The sequence below is a fragment of the Amblyomma americanum genome, chromosome 11 (genome assembly GCF_052857255.1).
Source record: "Amblyomma americanum isolate KBUSLIRL-KWMA chromosome 11, ASM5285725v1, whole genome shotgun sequence".
Taxonomy (NCBI): Eukaryota; Metazoa; Arthropoda; class Arachnida; order Ixodida; family Ixodidae; genus Amblyomma; species Amblyomma americanum.
Window position 1 is genome coordinate 128,303,996 of NC_135507.1, and position 12,512 is coordinate 128,316,507.

The window sequence follows — 12,512 nt, forward strand, 5'->3', positions numbered from 1 at the left end:
GCCACAGGTTGAACCTGTGCACAGCCAAGGGACACAGGCGGCAACTCATACCTGCAAGCTTTGGCGCAATGGTCATACCGCCAACCAAAGTATTGTGATTTGCGTGGATTGAGGTGCAGCCCTGCATTTTGTAAGTATGACTCGGTTTTCCGAATCATAGCTTGGAGCCCTTCAAATGTGTCAGACACCAAAATCATATCATCGGCAAATGCTAGGGCGCTCAATGATGCACCCTGGAGGTGCACCCCAAGTCCATAAGAATTCAACTGCTGAAGCAGAGGGTCCAAAACGCAGTTGAACAGAAATGGGGATAGTGGATCCCCCTGCTTTATGCCTCTTCGGAGGGGAACTCTGATATTGTCGGTTGTTCCGTCTGACCAGAAAGTGGTGGTCCCAAATCTATACATGTCCCGGATAAGAGAGATAAACCTTGTAGAAACCTTTCTTCCTTCTAGGGCAGCGAACAAGGCGTGGTGTGAGACAGAATCGAAGGCTTTTTGTATGTCCAGACTAATAGCAAATAATGGACGGTGCAGCTTTTTCATCGTTCGCATGAGGGCTTGCAGCAGGAGCAAATTTGAGGACGTAGACTTGTCCTCAGAGAAACCGGCCTGAAACTTATGGAAATTATTTCCTGCTGATAGCCTAGCCAGCACCATTTTCGCGAACACTCTGTAAAGAACGGGCGATATGGTAATTGGCCGGTAATCGCCCGGCGCAGCTGGTTTTGCACATTTTGGTATGAAGACTGTTCGCGAAACCTTCAAGTCGTACGGAACCACGCCAAAAGCATACCAATTGTTAAAAATCAGTACCAGCACTTCGGCTGGCACCTTCCTCAACTCAGTCACCGAGACCCCGTCAGGGCCTGGTGCTGATTTAGTAGCGAAGAGCCGTAGCGCCTTGGCTACCTCCTCAACTGAAAAGAGGTCTTCATTCACATCAGTCGCTATTTCCGACTCAATTCCAACTTCCACGGGAGCCGACTCGTTACCAAAGATAGAGTCGAACTCTTCGTGGAGTTTTGTGAGGGTGCAGCTAGGAGGGCGTCCCTCCAACAACAAAGCGTCCCCTAGAACAGAGGGGCCTAACTTATATAGCCGCTGATGTTCGCGGTATCTTGCGGCGCGACGTTGCTTTCTGTTGGTTGAGGCAACAGGAGCCTCAGCTTGCTGAGTATTCGACGTCTTACTTTTGGGGGGACGACGACATACCTTAAAAAAATCCAAAATCAGGTTGATGTCAGTCGTTCCCACAGGACCCGTACATAGTGCTGACGCCAAGGGCGCATTATCGAGACCAACGGATTGCAGAGCCTCGAGTGTATTGTTAAAGTCCAACTGTAGGGGAACCTGCATTGAAGCGTTCCAGAAGGGTGTTAGTACCGGGGGTTGTGTGGTAACCTGGGTGGCGAGATGTAGGGCTGCTCTGTAAGCCTCTGTGTGACGTGCATTAGCAATTGCCTGCACTGTTCGAGTCTTAAAGACTCGATGGAGGTCTGCGTTTATGGTTTTCGTTGGCCCTAAAACAACTTCTGCATTCGCCAATGCGGCCAGGTCCGAAGACGTCCAACGGCAATGCGAATAACTGGGCCCCACAGGTCCGGTATCAGGCGACTCACTTGGCTGAACTTGCAAACACCTTTGGTCTAGAGAATTTAACAATTCTTGTAATATGGATTTGTACTTGCTAGATCGACGAATGTGGTCGATAGCATCTTCCGTTCTGGTTGAAAATTTCTGAGAGAGGGTCGGTAACAACGGGTGGGTATCGCGGTATAAAACCTCCAGCCGGGCCAACTCCCGCAATTCTTGGTCTGACCAGCGTCCTCGTGTTGTTGCCACATATTGGCTACGGCCAGGTCCACTGCTGGACTCGTTTGGATTATGTGATGCAGTTGGCGGGCAATCATGCTGTTCAAGGTACACTTGGCTTATTGGGGTAAACAGGCCTTGGCTGGAGGCAGACTCAATCTGAACTTCGGAACCATGGGTTGCGAGAGCAGGCTGACTCGCATGAGCGTCAACCTGCACAGGAGCACTTGTGAATGTTGATGAAATATGACTAACGTCGCTAGATGCAATATGAGTGAGGGCATCTTTGGGCATTACATCTGGGGCAGAACTAGGCGTAGGCCCTAAGTTGACTGCCGCACTACTGGGAGAGTATGCTGGCTGATCCAAATCAGGTTGGAACAGTGCTGTAGAGGCAGCAGAAGCGGAAGCCACCACACCAGTACTATGACTCAATTGGTCGGAATCGGCACCAGTGCCCACCTGTTGAGAACGTTTGGGTTTATTCCTCGCAGGGCATTTAGAACAATGTGAGGAGGCCTGTTGTGAATTTTTCCACTCTTTCTCACAGAAGACGCAACGCCACAAAAGCTGAATGTCATGGGCGGCGTAGTGGGTCTCTAATTTCGCCCGTAACGTGACCCTTGTGTTGCAAATGTGACAAACATGGGCCGTATCCTTAGACCCAGTTCTTTTACCAATGATAAAATCACGTACGTAGGTCGCCATGACCTTGCAATGACCCTACTAACCCTACTAACTACTAACCCTACTGATGACTGGAAAAGTATTAAAAAAAAAGGGGGGGCTACCAGACCACTTCGTGGCCACCAGCACCAATGTCCAATTAGTGACAATGAATGTCAATGACAACCTTGTGATGGTACTAATGAGAACAGTGGTGAATAGGACTATTGACTCGCAATAGCCCAAGGACCACGAAACCACTAACCCTAACCCTAACCACTAACCCTAACCCTAAAACAAAGGGAACCTTGGCAGTGAAAAGGACTATTTTCTGGCAATAGCCCGGAGACCGCCAAAACCGCTAAACCTTAAAAAAAAAAAGAAAAAGAAAAAAAAGAGAAAAAAAAACATTAAAACCAAGCTAGAGAAACTACTACCGACAACACTCGATCGCTGATGTACCACTTGGTGGTCACCAGCACTATGAATATTAATAGCGAATGGCAACTAATGGATGAGATCAATGTCTGTAATGAAGAACACCACAACGCTCCTGTGGGACACTGCAACACTCCCGTACAAAACCAGCCTAACCAAAGGCCCCCACGTTGTGTGGGAGGCCCTGAGCAAAAAACTGGAACACTAACAGAATCCAATCAATGTTGCCCGGGTGTAGTCAGCAGAGATTGAGTTGCGAAAAAAAAAAAAAAATACACACTCAGTGACTATCAACCTATTATCAGACACAAGGAATCAATCCACGAACTAGCACTATATAGGCAGGTCCTGCAAGGCAAAGTAATAATTGAGAACCAGACGTCTCGTAGTACCGTGTCTGCCTGGGCAGGCACCCGAAAAAAACCAAAGGACTGCCCCTGATGTTCGGAAAACACCAGGAAGCCAACACTACTCAACAGAGCTGAAAAAAAAAAAAAAGGTCAGTAGGGCGAACCCTCTTCCCCGGTTTCCCTCCCGGGGGCGTCGCTTTAGACCCGTCGGTCACGGGGCGCGACGAACCCGAAACAGTCCACGGGCAAAGCCCCTTCCCACCGAAGTGGGGCGCTCCTTCGACCAATTTCTGGGCGAGCGAACCCTTAGCAGCTCAAGCTGCCCTTCCTCCGCAAGGCAGAGGGCGTCGTTTTTTCAAACTCTTAAAACCCTGCGGGAAACACGACGAACCCAGTTGGAATCGGTATCAAATATTTGCGTCAGAAATAGAATGAGGCAGCCAAAGGGCTAATATAAGCACAGGCAACGCCTCTACTGTTTTAGGACAAGCTCAGGGCACAGTGCAGCCCAGACACGAAAGAAAGGCCACTTAGAGACAAAGTCCCTTGTGGATGAATATTGTTCTGCAAAACCTGCTGTTTAGGAGCGCTGCTCCGGGTACAGCTAAAACCCGACACCACAAGCTGAGTAGACCGTAGTCTGGGGAAATCAGCAACCCCGAGATCTTATATACTGTTTAGGCCGAAGCCTCTACTGCAATTCTGAGCTAAGACTGCAACTGAGCTTGCTCAGGGTCGCAGTGCACCCAAGACAAAATCGGAAGAGATGCGCTGCTGCGCTGAGGCGTCGGGTCCTCTTCGGCTACTTGCCGGAGGCCCGGAGAATTGCAAAAATACGAACTTTTTCACCTCAGAAGGCTTTTTACACAAGCCTGGAGTTGCGACGCACGCTAAATTGAACAGTCAGTCGTGCGCCACTTGGATCACTCTTAGCATCACCCAGGGCCCACCGCGCGGAGGTGGTGATCCATCGAGCCCCAGAAGTTTTCGGTCTGCCACAAGAGTTCCCCCCCAGCCATACACGGAGTAGGCCAGGGCCAGACCACTTCCCAAGAAGCAAGTCCCCTAAGCTGCAGCTCCGCTGGACAACTGGTGGACCCCCACACCAGAGACTGCTCTTGTACCAATTTAGGTTTGGTCATCCTCGGGCCCGAAAGCCCTCCCATCGAGCGTGGCGGGCTGGTCCACTACTGCCACCTCGTTGGTCGTGTCTGGGTCCAACCCAGGAGCTTCGGATAGGCGGGGTCGCTACTCCCCGTGGTGCGCTTCCGTGCTGCGCACTCCTGCCAGACGCCGAAGCGCCCTCGACTTCGGGTAATCTCTTCGTGCCGCACTCCAAGCGAGAGCCCGATTCTACCAACATTTATTAAGCGTCTTGGCTTTGACGCCGGCCCTGGTGTACAGGACCTACCGCCTACGTACCGGGAAGTGCGAGTGTGGGCTTCATCCCACACCCCTATGGTCTCACAGCAGTACTACTCACAGGCTCTCAAGGGACGCAAGCGCCAGTCCTGCTTTCGCTTCGTCATCGGTCTCTTCGCCTACTGAGACGCCCGCAGGCCTCAGCGTTTCCCAGAGATGGCCCTGGTTGCCCGGAGGGGGACCGATGACAGACCCAAGCAGCGCTCCCGAGTGATGGTAGGGCTCGGGTTACACAGGGACGCCCCTACCCCTGATGACTTTAGTCAGCGGGGATTTCCCTGCAGCGTATTCGCTTGAGACTTAGCCACAGCAGCCGATCCCTAAGCTGCCGTGGCGTATGAACTCTCTCGCTTTCGGTGAGAGGGAGAGGGTCACCACAGCCCTTCCCAGGTTCACCAATGACAGTCGCCCCCAATAGACTGGGTTACAGGAGCACGCAACTGCTCCCAGCGTTACGCCTAGGGCCTTCATCGCCGAGGCCCGCCGCCCGCTGGGTTACAGGAGGACGCAACCCCTCCCACGGTTACCCGGCCTGGGAGCATCTCACGTACTCCACAGCCCCGGTCGCAGACTTAGACTACGTCCAAGGAGCCAAGAGAGTCATAGTTACTCCCGCCGTTTACCCGCGCTTTTTTGAATTTCTTCACGTTGACATTCAGAGCACTGGGCAGAAATCACATTGCGTCAGCACCAATGCTGGCCCTCGCAATGCTTTGTTTTAATTAGACAGTCGGATTCCCCCGGTCCGTGCCAGTTCTGAGTTGGCTGTTTTCTGCCGGCCGAAGCAAGAACCTCGGGCACGAAGCCCCCGGAACAAGCACAGCTGTGGCTTTCCACAGGAAGGTCCCGACGCTGGTCCGGGCTCGGCCGCACCGCTTTTGACGGCGGCGAGCCTCGCCCAGTCCCGGTGCAGTGCCATTCCTGCTTCTGGACCCCAGCCCGACCGGCTCAGCCCTCAGAGCCAATCCTTTTCCCAAGGTTACGGATCCGTTTTGCCGACTTCCCTTACCTACATTGGTCTAGAGACTAGAGGCTGTTCACCTTGGAGACCTGCTGCGGATATGGGTACGGTCCGGCACGAAAATCACACTCCCTCACTCGGATTTTCAAGGGCCGACAGGAGCGCACCGGACAGCGCAAGAGCCGCACTGCTCTACGGAGCCACCGTCCCTATCTCGGGGTGAACCCATTCCAGGGACTCGATCTCCTTACAGAGAAAAGAAAACTCTTCCCGGGGCTCCCATCGGCGTCTCCGAGCTGGTTTGCGTTGCCGCACTGGGCCCCGAAGGACCGATCTCCGTAGCCGGGTTCGGGACTGTTAACCCGATTCCCTTTCGGTTGCAGCGGGGCGTCTCCGATTCGACAGACAGAGCTGCACAAACGCGCCCGCTTCTGAAAGGATTTCTCCTTTCCCTAAGGACCGACTGACCCATGTTCAACTGCTGTTCACATGGAACCCTTCTCCACTTCAGTCCTCAAGGTTCTCACTTGAGTATTTGCTACTACCACCAAGATCTGCACCAGCGGCGGCTCCAGGCGGGCTCGCGCCCGACACCTTCAACGCCCACCGCTGCGGCCCTCCTACTCGTCGCGGCTTAGCACCCCCACTGTTCGTGCTACTCTGCCAGCGACGGTCGGGGATAGGCGCGACGCTAGAGCGCCATCCATTTTCGGGGCTAGTTGCTTCGGCAGGTGAGTTGTTACACACTCCTTAGCGGATTCCGACTTCCATGGCCACCGTCCTGCTGTCTTAAGCAACCAACACCCTTCATGGGTTCTCATGAGCGTCCCGACTCGGGCGCCTTACCCCGGCGTTTGGTTCATCCCACAGCGCCAGTTCTGCTTACCAAAAGTGGCCCACTTGGCACTCTCATCGCAGCGGGAGGCCTCAACCCAGAAGGCCTCCCGTACACCCATTGAAAGTTTGAGAATAGGTTGAGGACGTTTCGACCCCAATGCCTCTAATCATTCGCTTTACCAGGTGTGACTGCTCTCCCATCGAGCGCCAGCTATCCTGAGGGAAACTTCGGAGGGAACCAGCTACTAGATGGTTCGATTGGTCTTTCGCCCCTATACCCGGATCGGACGATCGATTTGCACGTCAGAATCGCTTCGGACCTCCACCAGAGTTTCCTCTGGCCTCGTCCTGCCCGGGCATAGTTCACCATCTTTCGGGTGCCAACGTGTGCGCTCTCGCTCCGCCCCGGCGACAAGTGAGCGCCTGGGACGGGCCGTTGCTGCGCCCGAACCCCTGTGCGGTCCGGGATCGCAACGCGGCCCGCGAAGGGCCTTCACGTTTCATTGCGCCATTGGGTTTCGAGAGACCCATTGACTCGCGCACATGTTAGACTCCTTGGTCCGTGTTTCAAGACGGGTCGGGTGGGTTACCGACCTACTCGCCGCAAACCACGATAGCGCCTCCGCGGGAGAACTCCCCGCTCGCCCGGCTTCTCGCCGCCAGCCCGCCGCCACGGGACCAACCCGGACAACGAGAGGCGACAAGCTTGCCCAGCGGGTCCTCCGCTCCGATTCCAGAGGGCGTCATCGTTCGGGCCTCCCGACAGCCGGGAGAAGCCCATGGGGCCTGGACGGGGTGACGAACTCTTCGTGCACGGCAAGGTATAACTCCCGCGAACCGTCCCCGAGGGGACGAGCAGGGCACCTCCAGAGCCGGACTCAAAGTCGTACTTTTCCCATTGACCCGCGTCCGTCGCGGCGTTCTACCGGCGGTGGAAAGTGCGCACCCCGGAGACCGCGTCCGCGCACTGGCAGCCGGAACAGCCCCCCGAGAGGAGCCGTTTACCCGACGCCGCCAGCTCGGCAGTCGTCCGGAGACTGAATCCCACCGCTTTCGAGCTTCGAGGGCCCACCCGTTTTACTCTAAGCGGTTTCACGTACTCTTGAACTCTCTCTTCAAAGTTCTTTTCAACTTTCCCTCACGGTACTTGTTGACTATCGGTCTCTCGGTCGTATTTAGCCTTAGATGGAGTTTACCACCCACTTAGGGCTGCACTCTCAAGCAACCCGACTCACGGGAGGCTTCGTCCCGGGCGCGCAACGGCGGAGACGGGCCTGGCACCCACTCTGGGACAAGCCCCTGTCAGGGGGACTTGCACCGTCGCAAACTCCCGGGAACGTTGCCTCCCATACACCACATTTCCCGACCGCCTGCAAGGACGGGGGATTCGGTGCTGGGCTAGGTCCCGTTTCGCTCGCAGCTACTCAGGGAATCCCTGTTGGTTTCTTTTCCTCCGCTTAGTGATATGCTTAAATTCAGCGGGTTGTCTCGCCTGATCTGAGGTCGACACAGATGTGCGCTCTCGCGTTCGATTCCGGCGCGGTCCAGCGCGCGCGCGCGTCCTTCCCCAATCGTCCGGCCGACGCCTTCCGCCCATTCCCCGCTCACAGTCGGCAGCACCCTCGGCGACTGCGAGCGAGACTGGAAGGCGCCGCTGGCCGGCGCTCGGGACCGCGCGCATGCGGTTTGCGCGGATAACGCAGAGAGTTTCGAGCCCCCGACCGCCGCGGCCGAATTTTTCCCTGCCGCACCTCTCTTTCCCTCGAGAGAGCGACCTCGGCCTGGCGTAGGGGCATCGTCAAGTTTTGCGTCGCCCCCGCCCCAACTGGAGTGGCCCAGTTTTTCTCGGGGCAGAGACTGCGAAGCACTTAGACCGACGGCGGACTGCGCTCGCAACGAGGTCGCGTCCGTTCGACCCTTACTCGACTTTGCGCCCGTTCGAGGAGGCGGTCCCTTTGCATCGGGTCCGGGGGGACCCCTTCGTCACCGCGCCACGGCGCGCCTCTGCGCTTCGCCCGAAACTGCCGCGCACGAAACGCTTTCGCGCGCCTGTCGCCTCCCCGCACCCCCGCGCGAGATCTCCCTTCTTCTCGCGCGGGCGTGCCCGGACAGGGCGCTCCCGTCTCTGCGTTTCTCGCAGCAGTTCGGCTACACGTACGCGGGCCAGCGGGCAACGCTTTGCCGCCCGTCCACACGGCCTCGTCTCCCGTCGGGACCGCGCTTTCCCTGCAGGTAATCCCTTCCTGCGGCGGTCGCCTTCGGAGGCCAGACGCTCTACGGCTAGCAGCCGCCGTCCCGCGTTACGTCGTCTGCGCAGGGCGACCCGACTCGGCCGCTTGGAGCGCGGCTGAAGGGTTCGACCCACTCTCCTCTTTCGCAAAGTCTTTCGAGGGATCTTCGGCGCTTCGTACAGAGCCGTCCTCTTTGCCGACACGGTCAAAACGAGTCGCCGGCCGCGCCATCCCCGGGCGCCGGCGTCTCTCTTGATATATGATCCGACCCTCAGACAGACGAACCCAAGGGAAGACCCAAGGGCGCAATGTGCGTTCGAAGAATCAGTGCTCAGTGTGTCCTGCAATTCACACCAAGTCTCGCAGCTGGCTGCGTTCTTCATCGACCCGAGAACCGAGTGATCCACCGCTTAGAGTCGTGCATTTGGTTTGTTCAATTCCGTACAGTACAACCAGGGTTTTAGGCACCGGGCTCCTCCCCTGGCCTCCCCGACTGCAGTTTCGTCCGACAATTCCACGTTCCAGCAGCCGTCCGTTCGGCATGCTTGCGCGGTGCCTCAAAGCCGAGGCGAGCAAGGTCTCTTCGAAGCTTGTGTGCGACAATGGCTTGCGCGTCGCTAGAGACGACGAGGCATTTGGCAACCCTAAGGCAGACGTGCAACGGCGCTCTCAAGTTCCGGTCTTCGCTGGTGCCGTTTTTTTTGCTGTTCACGGTTTGCTGTTCAGCCCGTTTTCTTTAAGCGGTCGCACGGGTCCGACGACCATCGGTTCACCAGGAAGCACACCGGTAACTTCGTCATCAATTGGGCAATAACACAGAGCTTTTGCGCCGTTCCCCGAGCACGTTTGTTCTGCCGTTGTGTTCGCAGCGACGTCACCCCCGGACTCCCAAGCAGCGGTAGCTCTGTGTGGACGGTTCTCTGCCGCCCACCGCTGCGCCCTCTTTGGGGAAGGGGTCATCTTTCGCTCAGAAATGCCCCTCGAGTCCGCCGCCCCAAGGGTGCGCCCTCGTGCTGCGCCCTGTCCGACCATTTCGCCACATCATTGCTTCGCTTAAGAGACAGGCACCGCCTAGCCGTGGCTACGCAGCGCGTACTTGGACAGCCGCCAGACGGGCGTTCGTCAGACTACTCCCGCAACAGGAGTCCACCGGCCACAGTGCCATGGACGGCGTTTCGGTATCGCACCGGCAGACTACTCGAAGGCTGGGAAGGACGAAGCAGCAGGAGAACCCCGCTGCCGCAGGTGCGTTCAAAATGCGGGATTACAACCCCTCGTCCCTTTTTTTCCCGGTGCCTCCTTTCGCCCCGCCGGCACGGCTTCAGACATCGCGCCCGCACTGCGAGACCTCTTGCGGCGGCCGTTCCTTATAAGTACTGGGCCGCACGCGTCCCGCCGCGCGCGCGTTGTTGCGAAGAGTTACTTTTCCGGAGCCGGCGAGCCGCGTTTCCTCTCGTACTCCGCAGCAGCCGCCGCCGTTCCCTTGGCGGCGGGCAAGCCTTTCCCTCGGCCAGCCTACCGACTCCGTCGCGACTCTCATGAGCCAGCGAGCCGCGTTTCCTCTCGTACTCCGCAGCAGCCGCCGCCGTTCCCTTGGCGGCGGGCCGGCCTTTCCCTCGGCCGGCCTACCGACTCGGTCGCAACTCTAACGAGAGCCAGCGAGCTGCGGTTCCTTTCGTACTTCGCAGCAGCCGCCGCCGTTCCCTTGGCAGCGGGCCGGCCTTTTCCCTCGGCCAGCCTACCGGCTACGTTCGAGTCTCTCCGACAACGAGTGTCGAAGACCGAAAGCCCACCAGATTGGTGCGTTACGCCGTTCGAACCCACGGAAGCAGTCCGTCCGACATTCCCTTGGTGACGGACCTCCGCTGGGCGTAACAATTTTTGCAGAGATGCGGCATCAGAATCTCGCAACTCCGCTGTTGAGGCCTTCCCCCGCTTATAAGCGGGGGCGGCGCCGGGTGTGACAAGCACAATCCGGTAATGATCCTTCCGCAGGTTCACCTACGGAAACCTTGTTACGACTTTTACTTCCTCTAAATGATCAAGTTTGGTCATCTTTCCAACAGACCGGCGCAACCGAAAGGCCGCGCCGGACATCGGTCCGAAGACCTCACTAAATCATTCAATCGGTAGTAGCGACGGGCGGTGTGTACAAAGGGCAGGGACGTAATCAACGCGAGCTTATGACTCGCGCTTACTGGGAATTCCTCGTTCAAGGGGAACAATTGCAAGCCCCTATCCCAATCACGAAGGAAGTTCCACGGGTTACCCAGTCTTTTCAGACAGGGATAAAGACACGCTGCTTCCTTCAGTGTAGCGCGCGTGCGGCCCCGGACATCTAAGGGCATCACAGACCTGTTATTGCTCTGTTTCGTGCGGCTAGGAGCCGCTTGTCCCTCTAAGAAGGTTGTAAGGTGCTGGGAACCCCGCACCTATTTAATAGGCTAGAGTCTCGTTCGTTATCGGAATTAACCAGACAAATCGCTCCACCAACTAAGAACGGCCATGCACCACCATCCACCGAATCAAGAAAGAGCTCTCAATCTGTCAATCCTCCCAGTGTCCGGGCCGGGTAAGTTTTCCCGTGTTGAGTCAAATTAAGCCGCAGGCTCCACTCCTGGTGGTGCCCTTCCGTCAATTCCTTTAAGTTTCAGCTTTGCAACCATACTTCCCCCGGAACCCAAATACTTTGGTTTCCCGGAAGCTGCCCGCCGAGTCATTTGAGTAACTCAGGCGGAGCGCTGGTTGGCATCGTTTATGGTCAGAACTAGGGCGGTATCTGATCGCCTTCGAACCTCTGACTTTCGTTCTTGATCAAAGAAAACATTCTTGGCAAATGCTTTCGCAGTAGTTCGTCTTGCGACGGTCCAAGAATTTCACCTCTAGCGCCGCAATACGAATGCCCCCGTCTGTCCCTCTTAATCATTACCCCGTATTCCAAAAACCAACAGAACAGAAACGGGGTCTTGTTCTATTATTCCATGCAAGTTTATTCAGGCGACTCGCCTGCGTTGAGCACTCTAATTTTTTCAAAGTAAAAGCGCAGGCCTCCTCGAGACGCACCAATGAAGGGCACCAAGAGAGGACCGGCATGATGTTCAGTCCGAGCCGTCGCATCGGGTAGATGCACTACTCGTCTGGAACTGAGATCCAACTACGAGCTTTTTAACCGCAGCAGCTTTAGTATACGCTATTGGAGCTGGTATTACCGCGGCTGCTGGCACCAGACTTGCCCTCCAATTGATCCTCGTTAAAGGATTTAGAGTGTACTCATTTCAATTACGGGGCCTCAAAAGAGTCCCGTATTGTTATTTTTCGTCACTACCTCCCCGTGCCGGGAGTGGGTAATTTGCGCGCCTGCTGCCTTCCTTGGATGTGGTAGCCGTTTCTCAGGCTCCCTCTCCGGAATCGAACCCTGATTCTCCGTTACCCGTAACAACCATGGTAGGCAAGTAACCTACCATCGAAAGTTGATAAGGCAGACACTTGAAAGAAACGTCGCCGGCTCATGGCCATGCGATCAGCACAAAGTTATCCAGAGTCACCACAGAGTACGGGCAGAACACGATGGGTCTTGGTCTAATAAAAGCGCCCGTCAGCCAAAGGCCTTCAGGCTCAATGCATGTATTAGCTCTAGAATTGCCACAGTTGTCCAAGTAGAAAGAAACGATCTAAGGAACCATAACTGATTTAATGAGCCATTCGCGGTTTCGCCTTATTTCGGCATGTACTTAGACATGCATGGCTTAATCTTTGAGACAAGCATATGATTACTGGCAGGATCAACCAGGTA

General features: G+C 56.0%; 2 non-coding genes and 1 pseudogene across 2 annotated transcripts; all 3 read right to left on the reverse strand.

Moving 5' to 3' along the window:
• Positions 1-7,994, reverse strand: part of LOC144111610 (large subunit ribosomal RNA) — a 10,911-nt pseudogene extending 2,917 nt beyond the window's left edge.
• Positions 7,995-8,984: 990 nt separating this feature from the next.
• LOC144111637 (5.8S ribosomal RNA) lies at positions 8,985-9,137 on the reverse strand. The gene has a single exon (XR_013310127.1). It is a non-coding gene; the product is annotated as a 5.8S ribosomal RNA (ribosomal RNA).
• A 1,560-nt stretch (positions 9,138-10,697) lies between these two features.
• Positions 10,698-12,512, reverse strand: LOC144111572 (small subunit ribosomal RNA). Its single transcript, XR_013310099.1, has one exon. It is a non-coding gene; the product is annotated as a small subunit ribosomal RNA (ribosomal RNA).